This window comes from Chrysochloris asiatica, unplaced genomic scaffold (genome assembly GCF_000296735.1).
Source record: "Chrysochloris asiatica unplaced genomic scaffold, ChrAsi1.0 scaffold00048, whole genome shotgun sequence".
NCBI lineage: Eukaryota > Metazoa > Chordata > Mammalia > Afrosoricida > Chrysochloridae > Chrysochloris > Chrysochloris asiatica.
The window spans coordinates 4,696,293-4,701,641 of record NW_006408566.1 but is presented as its reverse complement, the minus strand read 5'-3'; positions in this window follow the sequence as shown (position 1 = coordinate 4,701,641).

Genomic DNA, 5,349 nt, shown 5'->3' with positions numbered 1-5,349 from the left:
GGACCTTAGGTGGAATCCTGAGTCCCATCCACAACCTTGTGAGATGAGACATTCCCACTAGAAAGGACAATCAGACTGGAACAGCTACAGTGACAGAATACATCTTCATGATGAACCTGGCCTATACTCAGAGCCGTAGTTACTCTAAATACCAACAGAAAGGGAAAGAGTCTTCAAATCAAGTTTCAATGTTATCCACTCTGTACACAGGGTAGATAGGAATGGGCAACTTAGACACTGGCTACCTAAAATGAGGGGCAATAAAGGCACGAAGTGACTGGCTTACAAGGTTTCAAGAGGGAGTTTAGTTTAAGAACATGGGGGGAAAGAAAGAGTGCCCACTGAATAGCTTATTTAAAAAAAAAAAAGTATTTGCAATAAAAAATTCATTGGTCTTACAAAATTGGTCTAGGCATTAGTGATCTGATACTGGCCATCTTGAATCTGACATTTATATGGCTTGCTATGTTGGGAATGGCAAATTGAAGAAAAATAACATCACATTTATCATCAAAAAGAACATTTCAATATTTGTCTAGAAGTGCCATGCTGTTTGTTATAGAATAATATCCATCCACCTACAAGGAAAACCAGTTAATGCAACTACTATTCAAATTTATTCACCAACCACTAAAGCCAGTGATGATGAATGCTTCTTCAGTCTGAAATTGATCAAACATGCAATCAAGATGCATTGGTAATTACTGGTGATTTCAACACAAAGTTGAAAACAAAGAAGGATCACTAATTGGATAAATGACCTTGGTGAAAGAAACAATGCTGGGGATTACATGATAGAATTTTGCAAGAACAATAATTTATTCATTGCAAACACTTTTAAACAACATAAAAGATGACTACAGAACATCAAGCACTGGTCAGCAAGGTCAGTTTTAACTATGAGGTTGGTGTTTCAAACTCTCCAGCTGCTCCTTGGAAAACATACAGGGTTACTATGAGTCAGAACTGATTCAATAGCAATTAACAACAACAACAACAACAATGACTTATTCATTGCAAATACTTTTTAAACAACATAAAAGTGACTGACTGTACACATGGACCTCACTAAATGGCATACACAGAAATCAAATTGACTATATCTGTGGGAAGAAATAGTTGTAAAACTCTATATCATCATCCAAAATAAGACCAGGGGCAGATCGTGGAAAAGACCATCAATTGTTCTTATGCAAGTTCAGACTGAATATGAAGAAAATTAAAACAAGTTCACAAGTGCCAAAATTTAATCTTGAACATATCCTACCTGAATTTAGAGACTATCTGAAGAGCAGATTTGATTCATTGGACACTAAAGACCGAAGACCAGAAGAGTTGCAGGACGACATCTAGAATACCACATAGGAAGAAACAAAAGGTCATTAGGAATAAAAGAAAGAAGAAAAAGACCAAACTGGATGTCAGAAGAAGCTCTGAAACTTTATCTTCAGCATAGAGATGCTAAAGGAAATGGAAGAAATAAGCTCTTTTATAGTGCTAAATAGAAAATTTCTAAGGGAAGCTCAAGAAGACAAAGTCAAATATTATAATGAAATGTGCAAAGACCTGGAATTAAAACCAAAAGGGAAGAACATGCTCAGCAGTTCTCAAGCCGAAAGAACAGAAATAAAAATTCAAGCCTCAACTTGCAATATGGGTTTTGTAGGATAAGTGCTAGACTGCAAGTTCAATTTGAACCAAAAGCTGGTGATTCAATTTCACCAGCAACTCTTTGGAAACCCTATACAAGGTAGCTTTGAGTCAAAATCATTCAATGGCACTTAACAGCAACAACAGTGGGCTAAATACTGAATGGTGCAGACAGCATCAAAAGATGGAAGGAATACACAGAGTCACTGTACCAAAAAGCAATGGACACTGTTCACTTATTTCAAGAAATAACATATGATTCAGATCCAAGGTGTACTGAAGGCATTGGCAATGAACAAGACTCTGTGCATTGATGGAATATAAATTGAAATATTTCAACAATCTGATACAGCACTAGAGGCACTCACTTATCTATTCCAAGAAATTTTGAGGACAGCTACCTGGCCAATTGATTGAAAGAGATCCATAGTTCTATCCATTTCAAAGAGAGCTGACCCAATGGAATGTGGAAATTATTGGAAAATATCATTAATATCACATACAATAAAATTTTGTTAAAAATAATTAAAAAACAATTGCAACAGTACATTGACAGGGAACTGCCAGAGATTTAAGCTGGATTCAGATTAGGATGTGGAAAGAGGGCTATCATTGCTCATGTCTGATAGATCTTGGCTGAAAGCAGAGAATACCAGGAAGATGTTTGCCTTTGCTTTATTGACTATGCAAAGCCTTTTGAGTGTGTGGATCATGACCATCTATGGGCAACACTGCAGAGAATGAATATTCCGTAACATTTAATGGTGCTCATGAGGAACCTGTACATAATCCAAGAAGCTTGTTGTCAAGTGCCGTCGAGTCGATTCCGACCCATAGCGAACCCTATACAGGGTTTCCAAGGAGAAGCTGGTGAGTTCGACCACCGACCTTGCAGTTCAAATGGCTTTGCAGTCTGGCGCAATAACCCACAGCGCCACACCAGGACTCCAAGAAGCTAGATTAGACTAAAATGCAGGAATATGAACAGAACAAGGGGATACTGATTAGTTTAAAATTAAGAATTCTGTGCAGCATGGTTCTTTCACCATACTTAGTCAATCTGTATGATGAGCAATAATTCAAGATGCTGGATTATATGAAGAAGAATGTGGCAGCAGGATTGGAGGAAGAGTCTATAACAACCTGTGATATGCTGTTGATACAACCATGATTGCTGATCATGAAAAGGACTTAAAGTACATACTGATGAAGATCAAAGACCACAGTCTTTAGTATGGACAGCACTTCAATGTAAAGAAAACAAAAATCCTCACCACTGGACTAACAGATAACATCATGATAAATGGAGAAAAGACTGAAGTTGTCAAAGACTTCATTTTACTCAACTGGCAACACTCATGGAAGCAGCAGTCAAGAAATCAAATGACATATTGCATTGGGCAAATCTGCTGCACAAGACATCTTTAATGTGATCAAGAACAAAGATGTCAGTTTGAGGACTAAGGTGATATTGACCCAAGCCATGGTATTTTCAGTAACCTCATATGCATGTGAATGTTGGATAGTGAATAAGTAAAACCATAGAAGAATTGATACATTTGAATTATGGTGTTGGAGCAGAAAATCTAAAGTACCATGGACTGCCAAAAGAACTAATAGATCTTTGTTGGAAGAAGTACAACCAGAATGCTCCTTGAAAGCCAAGATGGCCAGACTTCATCTCTCATTCTTTGGAGATTTTATCAGGAGGGTCTAATCTCTAGAGAAGGATATCATGCTTAGTAAAGTGGAGGATCAGAGAAAAAGAGGAAAACCCCAGTGAGAAATATTGGCACAGTTGCAGCAGCAATGGGTTCAAATATAGCAACGATTCTGAAGTAGCCACAGAATGTGGCAGTGTTTAATTCTGTTGTGCATAGAGTTGCTACGAGTTCATACCAACTCAATGACACTTAACAACAAAAGCATAATCAATGTCCATGGAAACAGCAGTTAATGAATGAAAAGCCATATTACACTAGGCAATTTTGCTGTAAAAGACCCCTTGTGAGTGTTTAAAGGCAAATATTTCACTCTGAAGATTAAGGTGTTCCTGCCCCAAGTTATGTTGTTTTTAATCTTTTTATATTCATGTAAAAGCTGGACAATTAATAGCAAAGAATGAAGAAGTTATGCTTTTAAGTTATGGTGCTTCTGAAGGATATTAAATACAGTATGGATTGTCAGAACAATGAACGTATCTATCTTAGAATAAGTACAGTCAGCATACTCCTTTGAAGTGAGGATGACAAAACTTTGTTTTATGTCCTTTGAACATGTTATTAAGAGAGACCAATTTCTGGAAAAAGGATATTATAATTGGTAGAGAATCAATGAAAAAGAAGATGACCCTCAATTAGATGGAAGAAACAGTGGCTACACTAATGGGCTCAAATATAACAACAATTGTGACGATGGCACAGGATCTGGCAGTATTTCCACCCACTGTACTTATGAGTCACAGTCAACTTAACTGTACCTAACAATAATAACAAGATCAATGCGCTTATGATCCAGTGGGAAAGGGATACATTACTCACTGGTTAAAATCAAGTGTGATTGATAATCCTGGAGCTAAGGTGGAAATCAAAGTTTGCCCAGAAAATCATGCTTTGTTGAAGAGGGAAGGTTTCTCAGGGAGTGTTTGAGCTGTTGTGGGCTTGTTTGAGATGACTTAGAGACAACAAGATGGAGCAGTGAGAGAACATTTCAGGAAGAAAGAGGATGACATGTAAAAAAAAAAAAAAAAAACAACAACAACAACACCACAGAATACATTGCAACTTTGAGAGATTGAGGATGATGGAGCAAAGATTGGGTATGGAGCTAATGTAGAAAATGAGATTGGTAGTGTCGATAGCTGAAGGAATCTATAAGCTTAAAGTCATGGGAAGGTTTTGAAGAATTTTGCTCTGATAGGTGCCTTGATGGAATTTGTATTTGAGAAAGGTCACTGGGACAGTAGTGTATGGGGGCTTGAGGAGGGTCAGACTAGAGGTGGAGGATTATACCCCTCCTTTCTCAAAAGCAAATCTAACTAGCAATTTCTCTGCTTAAACTTGTCAGTAGCTCCCTATTTACTCTAAGAGGTAGTTTGGGAGGGCTTGACTCATAAGCCATTCCATAATTCAGCCTTTCTAACTCTTCTAGAATGTTTTACCATTTTCTTAACTATACCTTCTTACCCTAAGATTCAACACTACTGAATTTGTTACTGTTCTGGTAAGGTACCAAGACTTCTCACTCCTTTGTGCTTGCTCTTTCTAGAACAACACAGTCTTGTCTTTTTGCTGACAGACTCCTCTTCACCCTTTCTCCAAGACTCAGTAAGAGCTTCTCCTTTCCTCTAAAGCCCTATCTGGTTACTCTGGGCAGATTTAACCACTTTTGGGGTTATACTTCCATTCAATTGAGTTTATATTTCAGTAAAAAACATTTTCTATCCTGCAATGTTTGGAACTCTGGTAGCACAGTGGTTAGGAGTCGGGTTGCTAACCTCAGGGTCATCAGTTTGAAACTATCAGCTGTTCCATGGGAGAAAGATGAGGCTTTCTGCTCCCATAAAGATTTACAGCCTCGAAAGTTGTATGCAGGATTGCTGAGTCGGAACCGACTCCATGGTTCACCACACCACCACCATCCTGCAGTGTAATTGTCTGTTTCCATGCCTGCTTCTTATTAGATTAAGAAATTCTTGAG